Source organism: Bombus terrestris, chromosome 12 (assembly GCF_910591885.1).
Source record: "Bombus terrestris chromosome 12, iyBomTerr1.2, whole genome shotgun sequence".
NCBI classification, from domain to species: Eukaryota; Metazoa; Arthropoda; class Insecta; order Hymenoptera; family Apidae; genus Bombus; species Bombus terrestris.
In genome coordinates, this window is record NC_063280.1 from 4,213,916 (window position 1) to 4,228,451 (window position 14,536).

Genomic DNA, 14,536 nt, shown 5'->3' on the forward strand with positions numbered 1-14,536 from the left:
AGAAAGAGACAACCGGCCAAAGGGGGAATAAAGGGGGGAACAGGGAGAGTATACTACTTTATATGTATAAACGTCTACACAGACTGCGCATACACGTACTTACGAAGCACACAGAGCAGTGCACTGTTGGTGGGGGTTGAGTGGGGGGTGCGAGGGAGGCGAGGGAGAAGAAGCCAGAGACCGCGGTGAAGAGAAGAGGAGGGGAAAGCATCAGAGGAGGAGGGGGGGCGCGAGTGAGAAGGAACGAGGGACAGTAGGGAGGGAGAATAGGCGAGGAGGGCTGCAGAGGGCGGAGAAGCGTCCCACGGGAGTTTTTCGGCGGATCGCTGCGCGTCTAGTGTGATCTCTCGCGAGTAGTGGACTCGATCGATCTTATTGACGGTAGTGAGCAAGCGGAGCGGAGCAGTCAGTGCACGGTGAGAGCTCCGTTCGGAGGATCGCACACGAGACTCTCTCTATCTTTCTTTTCCTCTCTCCCACTCTGCTGCTGTCTCCTTCCCTATCGGCTCTCTCTCTGTGTGTCGTGCATGTTGCACGGTGTGTTCACGGTTGTTGCACGAGCGAGAAGCATTCGCCGGGAAGCCGAGCCGCGCGATTACACGCGATAAATACGCCTCCGCTAGAGACTCGCGCAGTGATTCTTCGAGATTGAAATTCCGGTGTCGCGACGCGTGTTGCTTCTTTTTTCTTCTTTTCGTGTACAAAAAAAAAACAATCCTTTTCTTCGAGTGATTCAGTGTTGGCTCACTGTGTTGTCTCTTTATTGTGCGTGAAGAGAATCAGAGCGACGACGTGATAGGAAAAGAGAAGAGAATTCGAAGTGGAATTTATGGTAAAGAACACGGTTGCAGACGTGGTCCACAGGAAGACGCAGAGTGAGTTTCCCGCTCTTTATATTGGAGGAACCGTGTGTCCAGTCGATTCTCAAGTCCCGCGGAGATCGTTGCAAACTTCGCGAACCGGTATACTCGCGAACGTACTACGTATTTTGTATGGTTTCAATTGAAGTCCTTGGACCCTCAAGGCAACCTAGAGAGATTGCAGACAAGCGATAAACCTTTATGGACGCATGCATAGTGCACGATGCTTTTTCTTGATCATATTATACCAACGCTTCGGTACATTGTGATCGATCGAAAGCAAAACTAATTCCCTTCAATTTTTTAATTTAATTAATTGAACGACTTCACGGCTTAGCCTTAGAAAGTGTACTACTTTACGTATTAAATCGTATTATATAGAGTGTGCTATTATTAAATTTTATCAGTTACGAAAGGCTAAAAGTACATATTTTTAATGCTGGGGGACTTAAAGAATAATTATTCTTTAAGTTAATCGTTCTGAATTCTTCGTAATTTTATTATGCCGTGAAAGGTTTCAACATCTTTTATCTTTTCCATCTTTTCTGTCGTTCTTTTCTATCGTTTCCATCGAAGGAAACCTCATGCGCGCGCTTTCTACTACCACAGATATTAAACGCTGCGAAGGTAAAATATTAAAAATAGCGGATCTTTCTCATTCTATTGACAGTTTGCTTTTAGAGCACGATTAAAACCAACTGTCACAGTTTAAACGAGTTTTCGTCAGCCAATCTTCGAGTTTAATCGTCTCTGACGCACACTATCGTGAGCCCGCGAAAAAAGCAGCATACAACAAACCTAAGCGATCCATCAGCGTATACGATGCTCCGAACATCCCGTTGGTCCTCCGTGAAACGCATGTTCGTATATATTACGAAGACAGTAAAATTATACAGAGTGCTCCAATATTTTTTCCAACTACAATTCTTTAGTGTGTTTTATCTGATCGTTTTAGTTTCTAAAATTATCAGATCTAGAACCATTACACTTTTATGTATGAAAAATATTGAAATAAAAAGTATATTAGACCTGAATTAGAACGCATGATGAAAATGAGGTTAAGGATTTTCTTAATAAGGATTTTCGTTCAAATGAAATCATCGAAAGGAAAAATATATCAAGCGAGAATTAATACGGACAATGAATATAATAATACAGAATAATACACATCAAAGAATTCTTTGTCGACTCATTAAGCTGATGCAAAATCGAAGTGAATTTCATATAATAAAATAAGTCTCTTATTACTATCAGCCGTATATCTGTTGCCAGGAACAGTGAACACTTTGTAATGGAGTATTAATAGCTAGTGATTATGTTGATCGAAAATATATTCTCGTCATCTACCATTGTCATAATTTTTATTCTAACTGTTAACAAAGCTTCGATCTACTTATATAACATTCCTTTTTTTTTATTTGTTCTTGTGGAACATATTAACATAATTTGATCAGAGAAGAACACCTCTTGCAAACAACCGCCAAGTGGTGGACGTTCAGTGGAGATTCGTTCAACTCTTTTCTCTCGTTTCTTCTTTCTCTTTACTCGCCCCCCCTCCCCCCTCAAGGACCAACGCTAAGCACGAAAAAGCGATTCCACAAAGCACGCGTGTGTTACTGTTACGCAATCATTCGTCTATCATGTACTGGTGGAATTCAGGTCAGGCGTTGTGTGTCCTATGCGCTAGCTATTCGTCGGAGACATCGAGCTTCGAGGCATCGATTCTTCCTTCGTGACTTTGGAACCGATCACGTGGAGTCCGATGGAAAAAAGGGCAACGAGATTAGAAACTAATCCTGTTAGCTGTAAAATAAATAGCGATTCCTATCAGCCACTGCTCGTGAACAATCATCAATGCATAAGATAGTCATCTCGAGATGCAAGGATCATTTATTCATCACGTAATAAATTCAAGACAACGTAACGGAAGGTTAGAGGCGATTTTTTTATGTGAATAACTTTAGAAGATAGAGACTTGTGATCGCTTATGAAAAACGTGGAAATTATTTTTCAAGATTTTATTTCTAAGTTTTCGTGAATTTGGTAGCTGAATCTTCTGGGTTTGGTTAGAGAAAAATTAAGCAAAATCTACAGAAATTGATTCTTAGGGTTTTTTGAATTTTCCATGAATTTAGATTAGGTTCAAGGGAAATTAAATTTAATCTTGATCCTTTGTACTTTACAACCATCCTTACAGCACATACACATTGATAATTTAGTTCTGTCTTTAACGATAAAGGAATGGATAAGAAAAGAAGACTGCTGTATAAATAAATGTTTAGACATTTATAGGTCTTCCCTTCTCAAAACAAAACTTTTGATTTAAAAAAGAGAGCTGCAGAAACTGCAAATTGTTCATATCGTAAAACTCGTTAGAGTACAAATGGTCAGCATACCATATAGGTGATTGTTTCACGCGAGTGGAATTTGCAATCGGTCATGAATAAATGCTGGAATCAATTCGAGGAGCCCGTTTGTCACAAAGAGAACATTCCAATCACCAATTCCTTTTACAGCGAGACTATCAGGTTAGTTAAAACAACCACAAAAATTATCAATTTTACAATAATATATTTTTCGACATTTGTATGATCTTTTGTAAGAAGATTAAAAACTTGACCCTCTTTTTGCATTATATATTTCGTCATATATCTTTCACTTTAACTATTTTGATTTCTACAACGTCTACGAGTTTCCACTTCGTATTCTAATCGTCAATAGTTCCAATGTAAATATAATACATCACCGATTACCATATCGACCAATTTTTTTCTTTCTCAATCAATCGACCATATTACAAAAAGGAAGCACTTGGATTTCGTACGAGTTTAGTCACCGAATCGTTTGGTTTAGAGATGGACGAAAGACAAACCGTCGAGGTCGAAAGCGGTCATTGGCCACGCGTTTCGCCACGTGGGTTGACAGATTTTCATTCAACCTCCTCTTTCCTAGAAATAACCGGTTCGAATGAATGAAGCCGAGAATTCCACGGCCGAATCATGAACCGTGGTCAACTTTTAGGCGAGACACGAGCTTAAGAAGAGAGATTCTTCTGAACGATGGTCACGTTTACTGGAAAACATGGCACGCGACCATTCTCAAGTACAACTACATTATACAAAAATTCTTAAGCTGAGTATATGACATTTTTGTCATAAAAAAAAAAGTTCTGAAATTCTCAAGCATAGAATTCTTAAGTACGTGATAAAATGCAACTAGTAGTTGATCTTTTATCGACCAGAATGATGCTTGCTAAACGTATCGAGATGTTTCGTTATGTATACGCAGTTGGAGAACATAAAGCGTTAAATGGTTAAGAAAGACGCGGGAACGGGTATCTCTGTGAATGGGAGTGAGTTATCAGGCTGTCAGAGTGATTGATGATAAGAGCTTATTACGGACATTTATCGCGATTCTGATAAGGGGAAGAAACGAGCGTAGCTCGTTAAACGTCGCTTACGGTACCCTTCGTTATTTGTCGCGATAACGATTGCCTATCCTTGATGGTGCACGCAAATGTGATTTAATTGATGGCCCTTGAAATCCATGTGGAATCGTTGTATATTTATTGGCGACGTTGTTTTGTAACAGAATCCAGTTTTGTGTCTTGCAGAAAATAGAAAATTTTTAATGGACACAGTGTAAAATTTAAAGTTGGCTTCTTATCATGTTCGTTTTATTTTTAAGGCAAGGTTTTGACTGTACGTCTGATATAATTGTAAGACTGTTTGACTGTTATAATAGGTAGGTTTACATTCTTTCAGACAATTATAGCGATAGGTTCGAGGAATTTTTATTTGAAACCACTTGATCAGTATAAATTTCTAATTTAAGTTTAACTTCTAATTCGACTTGAAATATTCTCTCAAATTTCTACGCTCTCATTAATCAAATCTTTCATTTCAACTCCTTTGAATTCAAATAGTTTATTAATCTGGACGAGGTTCAACAGTGCTATACTTTTTTAGCTATCTCCTCATCTCCGCATAATGCGACCTAACTTAGGATTCAGATTAATCATCCCAACCATTCATTAAACTTCCATTTATCTCGTTTTTCCTTCCCATAATACCGACTCGTACATAACACGGCGGTTCATTAAGAAGCGTAATCAAATGGAACAAGAACACGAATGAAAATCTCGTTAATGAGAACTCCTGCAAAGGATCGGAAAAATGTAATCGATGATGTGTGTAGTAATGAGAACAGACGGTGGCTAATCAAAAGTAGGATTTATCAGTGGCAATAAACGGCCACGTGTTCGAGCACGTGGTGTGCACGTTATATAGCCCCCAGGATTCGAGGGTAAATCGCGACCCTAACAACTGGTATAAGTAGACGGCTCGGTCCAGGTGGTCTTTACCCCTGGGCCATTTTCGAAAAGGTCGAACCAGCCACGCGGGATCTAAACCCTCGTCCGCTTCTCTGATCGATGATTGATGTTTTAAAAGAACCATCATCATCGCCGTCACTTCTCCATCCGTAAAACGCATCTATCGTTTTTCTCTAAATCTTTTCTTTCTTCTTTTTCCTCTTTTTCTTATTACATTCGGGAGAAATGGTTTTCATTTCTTCGTAAAGAATCCGTGAAGCGTATTCAAGCTGGCCGCGTTTAAACAGCGAATAAAAGAAGAAAATAGTTGGTAGTTACGTTCGTGGCTTATGCGTGTACCTGGACGGCTAAACTTCCGGCGGAATCGGTAATAAAAGAGGCGAATATTGGTGGGAGTAATGATATAAAGCCACGTCGCTCGTATAACTCGCTCGTAAATTCTGTCCGTGGCCCGGATAGATACTGGGACAGGCACGTATGCACGATCCCAATGCTTCCGCGGGAATTACGATGACGTTTGAAACGAGTTTGTCTTTCAGACGGGAAATATCAGCTTCGATATTGTCTTGAGGACGCTTCGAGGATGGAAACACCATACAGTGCGAACTGATTTTCATCTTGTCAAGCGCTATTTAAGAATTATTTCTTGGTTAGAAACTTTTTTATACAATTATACAAATTAATAGTTTGAATTTTTGCAGATGCAAATGTAATATGACGTATTTTATATAGTGACATGTTAAAGAGAGAATTCTTAAATAAATTATAGCAATTTTATCGAATTGCGCAATTGAACTAATTTTATAAAGAAAATTTTACGAGTCACGAGTTATCAATGCTAATAGTATCTTTTACATAACACACAGTCACAAGTTTGACAATAAGATAAGAAATTTTATAAATTACAAACAAGATAATTATTCTGCACGATTTAAAATTGTAAGAAATATTTATGCAGCAGAAACTAAACCTTTATTCTTCCTTTCTTCTTCTCTCACTCTCTTTCTCTTTCCTCTCTTCCTACGATATAGGAAATTCATGAGATTAAATAATATTAATTGTGTTATAAATGCTACATTAAATAATTGTCCAAAGATAAATCCAAATATATACGAGATCAGATAAGAACGTTAAATAACCTGATCGAAATAGAACGTCCAAGTTTCGCTTTCTGAGTCATGATCGACCTACGTGTACCGATTTTATCTAACATCTGATATAATGGTTTCGCTTTTACTCTTTGGAATACGTTGATTAGTATTGGAGCAATAAGGTAAATGTTACATGACCAGTTACAAACTGTATCCTATGATAGTAAAATTTATCTTCCAGGTTGATATTTTTCTGTACAATCAATGCGATACATAATCCTGACACTGTTGAAACAGTAACATTCATAAGTCTGTAAATTACGTAGCAAGAATTCTGTCTTTCCTTATTTCGAAAACTTAGGGATTGTAATTAGTCGGTATATCTACGATCGACAAGAAATTTCTAAACGTAGCAAAAGTAATAAATTTAACCTACATTCCTTAGATTATTGTAAGTCCGATCATGGCCTTGTATTCTGAAATAAATTTTTTATCTGTAAGACAGGAACGAGATAGTTAACATTGCTATGCATGATTTCTCATCTTATACGTACTCTGAAGTATTTCTCAAAACATTAAAAAACTTTTGCTTGTTAAAAACAAAGGTAAAATCGACCCATGAAAGTTCGAGGATCGCAAGTTTAAAATAGAAGCGATTAACTAATCATGATAAGAATTATCATGATAAGTATTAAAATTCGAATGAATGTCGACAGAGTGATTCGATGAAACGAGAAGGATTTCGAAGAAATGGAAGAAACAAGGAAAATAGGCGCGAAGTCCATGATCCACGAAATTCATGGACTCTTGGATCATTGAATCTCGACCTCTCCTCTTAATGAATTTCCGTGCTCAGTTTCAGTCGTTAAGGCCAGGATGCGCTTTTACTTATGCCCGTCATTAAAAAGCCGCGCTACGTGGCGCAGATAAAGGGAGAACGTCGTTCGCCTTTTTTTTTCTTCTCTCTTCTCCTTCCCTCTCCTTCTTTTCTTTTTTCTCTTCTCTCTTCTTTTTTTTTATTACCGGCTGTGGCCTGTTCCATGGCTCAGGGCAGATTTATTTCCGACGAGATAGTCGGAAAAATGAGCTCGCGGACAGAGAGATGCAAATGCGCTCCTGGTACCGCCTCGCTCCGTTAGAAAAATGAATCCTGGCCGGGGTTCTTTTCCTGTGGAAAAAGACTCGACGCGACTCTTTGAAGTGGCTCGCCAATCTACCTTCTTCTCGTTCGATCGACACCGATTGAAAATTGTCGGTCGAGTGTGTGGCCTGTCACCAGAAGATTCTCTACAGTGAGACTCACGAAAGTATTTGAGCAGCCGCTATAGTAAATTTTTATATGTATATATCGTGTATGTTATATAAAACATTTTGGAATTTCTAAACATTTTGGGAACTAATTAGAATACATTTACCTACTTCATATTATTCTTAATTATAAACGTAACACTTATTTATGATCTAATAGATGCGTGTATTACGTGTATTGTAATATGTGATAGTCATATGAAATTCCCTGAGTGGAATCCTGTTAGATATTTTCTGGAATTATTTGGTCGAATTCATCATGTGGAATTTCCTGATATGGAATCGCTGATTGCAAAGGGAACGTTTAGAGACGTATATAACTAACCAATGGACTGGTGGTTTGTGCTGGTTTAATTAAATTTATGGATCGTAATATCCTATCAACTTTGTTGGAAATCTGAGCATGAAGTTTGTGCATTGTTAATAGTAGTTTCTAAATGCTATTTTCATCCGTGAGATATCTTCAATACTGTCCTTTGTGCAAAGAACGTAATATTGAAGAATCCAGATCAACCAATCAATTCTCCAAATTACAATCACATCAATTTTCAATCTCTTGATCCTTCGTGGATCGTTTATGTTCACTTAATTCTTTTACCGGTCTAGGTTTTCAAAACACTTGAAAAAATTTCAAAATACTTATCGAAGTCTATACTATGTTACGCAATCGGTTTCTAAGTGACACGTTCAAAATATTTTGCAAGAGAAAAAATAAAAATTCACTTTAAAGAGGAATACGAATGAAATTTCGTCGCAGTGTTAGTGGAATATTTCATTTCAAAGGAATATGAATTTAACCAATATATTCTTCTCGAAAACGCTGCCGACAGCAGACCACATCGTTTTACTATAAATTAGTATTCCGACATCCAGCACCGGAATTTCCTCTTTTACAGTTAGATCCGTGTAAAACACGCTTGTCTCTCTTTTAAACGCGAGATATTACAATCGGAAACTTTTAATTGGGCCGAGAATTTACAGCTAGCTACCGTACGAGTTTCCCATCGAGTCGTTTTCTCTCGAAACGAGACTGCCGATTATAATCACAGCAAATTACATTACGGTGAAAGATGACCGTGTTCAACGCGTTTTTAACAACACGATCAATGACATGCGTGTACACACCAGGAGAACAATAAAATCGTGGCGGGATGTTGCGACTCGGGTGGATGTTCCTCCAGGTTTACGAGCGTAACCATCGTCGACGTCGTTAGTGGCATCGCGAAACTCATTTTCCACGACGATCGATGAGCGCTCGGAGATCTTGCAAGCTTCTACAACTTTTCACAGATTCAGATGTGTACGTGTGTGTCTGTAAAATACGATGCCACGGTCCCGGCTGGCCATTATGCTCGTTCCTTCTTCTTTCAAGCCATGGTCGCGAATAATAAATAAGCCAGCCAAGAAACCGAGAGACCTGATAGTTCGATAAAAATGCGAAAGTCCAACGTCTGACAAGAGATACGAATATACCAGGATTCTCTGCATTTTGATATTTCAAACCGTACAATGAAAAGTCTCGTCAGCGAACGTTTCATTTCGTAGGATGGTGGAGAGAAGGAATGAGTTCACGCACGTTTTTGATGTTCGCGAAATCATTCGAAATAATTAAGTGACCGACCTCAAGTCGAATCATTACGTGACTCATTCTACCGTGCATTAACGAGCATTCTGCTCGAGAATGGCAACATTTAGTATTGTTCTCGAACGGATAGGAAAGCCTTCTTTGGCGATTGACGGCAAAAAGATGGTATGCAAACTCATAGAAACAAAGGAATTTGAGAATTTTTATTTATGCAACTGTTTTTAGAATTATTATGTATGTTACAATATAGGGGGCGACCGAATAACACGTACAAGCGGGTATAAGGTGATTCTTTATGAAAAAATAACAAGAAAATATGGAATGAAAATGTTTCATACGAGGCTTCGTTCTCGAGAAAATCAATTTTCAAAATTTATCTAGTATATCATGAATGTGGCTAATTATTGGCACGGTATGAGTAACGATCAACGGAGGATTATTCTACGTGCAAAAATAAGTTAAAAACGTGGAATAAAATTCCCATTTAAAGCCCCATTTTCAAGAAAATGGAGTTTGAACTTGTTTTACTAAGAATTGACCTACTACGCCATTTAATAATAAATTTCCATATTTATTTTTCTCAGAAACAAAGCATCTTGTGGAAAGATTTTGCTCTACATTTTCGATTTGTTTTCACACGTAAAATAACCTCCTGTCGATTATTTGTTCCCGTTCAGTCCGGCATTAGCCATGTTCAAGTATACTTGATCAATTTTCGCGCTCGATTTTTTCGAAAGCAAAGCGTCATATAAAATGATGTTCTTCTATATTTTCTTCTTATTTTCTCATAAGGAATCAGTTTATGCCCGCTCGTGCGTGTCATTCAACCGCACTCTGTATAGTTAAGATATAGTTAAAATATATTATATATCCGTTAAGTGTAATAATTTTCTCATTTAGTAGCATTAGCTTCATAGATGCATTCAAATGGAATTTTATCCTGTTTATTATTTTATTACGTGCATCATGTAAATTCCGAATTCGATGAAATTTTAAATTCCACTCTAAGATAGCTCACGTATTTCGATTGAAAGCACCGTTCCAATGGAAGTTCGATCGTGCGGATCAAACCACGCCGAACGATATTCCATAAAACGGAGGTAACGCGATACAGCTCCGTTTCCCGTGATATCGGTATCACTTTTCGTACCGTACGAAGAGTCTAGGCATTGATAAATTTTGACTTTCCATTATTCGCGTATGGAGCTGTACTACGATGCCCACTCGAAGATAAATGATTTATGAAACCTTGAAGGGGGTAACCTTGGAAAGTTGGAGGAGGTTATTGACTATGAACACTGAACACCACGACGGCCAACGCAAGGTTTTTCATAGCTGGTTTCCCTTCCCAAGAGGTCTTTTCGTCTTCGATTTCTTTAAACATCGAGTGTCTTCGATGATAGAGAAACTCAACGGAGCAGAAAACTTGGATGCTTGAACAGTTTATTAAAGGATTTATAAAAGGAAATGAACCTTTATGATCGAGGAATACGTTTAACTTGGAGTTTTAGCGAAGGATTTTTTGACTCTTGGATTATATTATTCGTAAAATTATTTTATATAATCAAGTTAGCTGGATTTGGCAGATATAATTTTTGAGAGAAATTTTGGATACCCGTTACAATCTAATGCTAAAATTTTGTTCAGATTTATAAGTAATATACTATGCTAACGATACAATTCATACAGCTATCCAAGCATAAAATATTATAGTTTCTGTTTGATAATGTTAACCAAATCACCATGAAGCGAGTGTTTCACTTTACCTGTGTATCTAACACCAAGTACACGTTTCTACCAATGTACACGCCAGTATAATCTCACGGGCGTACACGTTAAGAGATTAATCAAAAGAATTACATGCTTTATGATAAAAAAAGAAACAATTTACAATGCAAATAGATATACGACATATTCTTTGTAAAATACAGGTATAGCTATTTTATTGTATTAAATGATTAAAATCCTTCCTGAAACGAAAACGATCTCAAAGCTCAATAGATAGAGACAACAAATATTTTAATCGAAAAATTTGTAGAGAAAATTGAGTTAATCGACATTGACTAAAGAATAGCTCGTAGACCGATTAACAGAAACCCGATCTCTCGTAACATAGTCGAACAGATTGTAATTGGCAGTCAGTCGGCCCTTGCAAGTCACGTTTCCGTTGGAGCAACGATATTCCAGGCGATCCATGAACGGAAGCGGCATCGTTCTCGCGGCACGTGTTGCAGCTGGAATCCTCCGTCACTCTGGTTGAAGAATAAGAGAAACACAAGAAGTCGAGTAGGACAGAAACCGGGGCGAAATATATCTCAGTGAGTGCGACCAGACGATCGCCGTTCAAGCGAACGCACTCTCTAGCCGTGGGCTTAGCGTGGGCCCGAGACCTTGTCTATTTATAAAGTATACAGTGTATATGCACACACGTGACGGCGTAACGCGTCACGATTCCAGCGATGCCGGCCAGGTAGCGCGGAAAATCGAACCGCAATAAGTGATTGGTAATTTCAAACCGTTCTGCAAGGCTGTTGTCCTGACACAGAACACGTCTCAGATCGTACAGGTGCATAGATGGTATTTAACATATCTTCGAGCGAAAAGCTACGTGAATAACATTTCTTAGGTACAGAACGACTCTGCCGTGGCCTTCTATTTTCTATCTGTATTTTTATTCCTTTTTATCGGTATTTATATATCGCAATTTCACTTTCGTTTTAAAAGCATCTTAAGTTCAAGTGTTAACTTGAATATAAGAAAGTTTTATCTATCGATTCATTAGTCAGATCAATAATCTATTACGAATTGATGTGGTTTTTAAATTGTAGAATTTGCAAATTCCAAAATTTCGAACGTTCGAAGCTTGACAGATCAAAAATTTAACGATACGATAATTTTCTATTATCAAGAATCCGACGATTGAAAAATTTAACAGCTCGATCGCGATGAAATCGGATTTTATCGAAATGTGAAAATTCGGAAACTCGAAACGTAATTGTTAACAAATTTAACCGCTTGGCAGTTCCATATTTTTGAATATTAAAGTTTTTTTAAATTCAACAATTTGAGTATTCAAAAATTCAGATATTTATATTCAATTAACTTTCTACGAACCCATTTTCTTGCAACTCATGGTCGACTTATAATACTCTTACTTACCTATAATATTATTTGACGTATAATAACAGTTTCACGGATAATGAGCAAAGGATGGTTCCTCGTCCAAGAGTCAACAGGGTTCCAAGGGCACTTGTTCGATCAGCGCGGAAAGAGTTTCGTAATCCGATCGGCGACGATGTTACAGAATATTACTGATTGTATCGGGCGGTGAATTTATTGGGTACGCCGCACGGTAGAAATTTATGCGACGGAATTCAATTTACATTTATGACGGGGCTGGCCGCGTCGCGGTTGCGGCAACAACCTGTGCCCGCAACGAATAAACAACCAGCTCTTTATAATCTCGACCATCGTTGCTCGTCAACGTGAAACTCGATGTTCCCGTACTAATAATTCACACCTATCGGTGCTGGTTCGAGCTGGAGAATCGTGACTCTTCGTGAAAGATTTCTTCTGGCGAGAAGAGGACGTGTCAAAAGGAAATGTCAGCATTATTGTGAGCAACTTTGTGTCGTAATTACGCTGATGGATTCGCGATGACAGTCTGGATGGATTTACGGCCTATTTTGCTCGGATTTACGCAACTTTCATTGATCAGGCTTCTCTGAACGTGAGATTGATTATTAGGGACTTTTACAGATTCTTGAGAGAAGTAAAGAGGATTTGGAATCTTTTAATTTTCAGACGTTCGAAGTTTCAAACTTTCAAGCCACCCAATCGCTTAATTTAAAAATCCTTAATTTTTTTAATTTTTGAGATTTTGTGTTATTGATATTTTTTATTTTTCTTTTCCTTTTTCTTTATTGTGTTCATAAAAATATGAATTTCCATAATTATTCGTAGTGCGCAAATGAGATAATAATTCTTAAAGGTTTCAATAATTTCGCTATTCAGATTAATTTTTCGTAAGTATCCTAAGACAGATTTATCGGTGATTAATGAACTCCATATTATACTTGCTTAAATAGTATGGATGGTACTTGAAGGTGGTCCTTGAAATTGTTAGTTTAGTTTAGGTTAGGCTTGTGCGCGGGATCAATTGATTGTTCAAGGCTAGTCGGGAATGATCATGGTATTTATAAGCTTGGTACGTTTTATGTTTTATGCTTGTAAATGATAGAATGATATAAACGTAGATGCAATTATTGTAATTGCAGTATAAATCACATTAGAAATCGATTTTAATATCTATGGATATACTAGCTACGTTAGTTAGTTATTACTGAAGGCAGTTATGAGAAGAATTCTAACGAAATTCCAGAGAATTTCCAAAGAACGATAGTTGAGGATGATGAAGTCGTTGACATAAATTTTTCCATCATTTCTTCGTTTTTTTCTTGAAAACGATTACTATATCGAACATGTAGTAGCGTCTAAATTATTCGTGCTCGCGTTCTCCGAGTCAGAGAAACCACGAAAGATCGAAAACTATATGAGAAAATTATAATAGGATAACTTTTTTCCTGATTTTCTGATTTTAATTATTAAATTACTATTAAACGAAACTGCTGCTGAAAATGTAAATTCCTAGATTAATAGGTATTTTACCTGTCATTTAAAAGTACGTAATGTGTGTTCAAAGTTTTATAAACCTAAATAAAGCTGATATGACAGTCAATATCTGTTAAATATCCACGAGAGAGGTAAAAATAGTAAACTGTAAACCAAACAGAAAAACATTTTTTTAACAATTTTTTAATTGCTTTCTATCCGTGACATTTTTCAGTTACGTCTACGTTTATTATTTTATTTATAAATTAACCCATTAAGAGCTAACGACGCGTTATTTCAGTCTGCAATTTTCCTCTCAATGAATTTACATAATAGAGTTCTATATTTTCTAGCATCGTTATTTGCTCCTCAACTTAGACCTTAGAACTTTATAGTGACATTCTATGAATTTCAATCTCAATCCATAGCCATTGCTTCTTGGAAAAACGCTCAAAATTTGACCAGCGTTGTTTCATCGATGATCTTTGTAACTACACCCGCGAAACGTTTACGAGAGATGGTGATACCTCGGGGGACGTCGTAATAATTGATTAAGTTTGCGTTTGTGGCGGGGCATTGGGGGCGGTTGGGTGGCCGGTTATAGCTGTCGGGCAGCGGCGCTTGTTGAACTATGGAAACCGTTTCAGCCGGCTCGGCCTACTTAGGCCACCTTTGTATTTTTAGCATTAGGGTCACACCGTACGTCGTACGGTCGGCTACCGTGCCACACACCATCCTGCCTGCCTAC

General features: G+C 37.7%; 1 protein-coding gene and 1 long non-coding RNA gene across 8 annotated transcripts in view; one reads left to right on the forward strand and one right to left on the reverse strand.

Annotated features, from left to right (window-relative positions):
* Positions 1 to 14,536, forward strand: part of LOC100642293 (DNA N6-methyl adenine demethylase) — a 143,637-nt gene that overhangs the window by 93,334 nt on the left and 35,767 nt on the right. The window contains exon 1 of one of the 7 annotated variants that reach the window (XM_048411083.1): positions 263 to 416. The exons of 5 other annotated variants lie outside the window; for them this stretch is intronic. The gene's annotated coding sequence lies outside the window, so the exon portion shown is untranslated. One more of the 7 variants, XM_012314606.3, reaches the window with a different exon arrangement.
* Positions 10,513 to 14,490, reverse strand: LOC125386124. Its single transcript, XR_007225999.1, has 2 exons — positions 12,337 to 14,490; positions 10,513 to 11,429 (listed from the first exon to the last, which is right to left on the reverse strand). It is a non-coding gene; the product is annotated as an uncharacterized LOC125386124 (long non-coding RNA).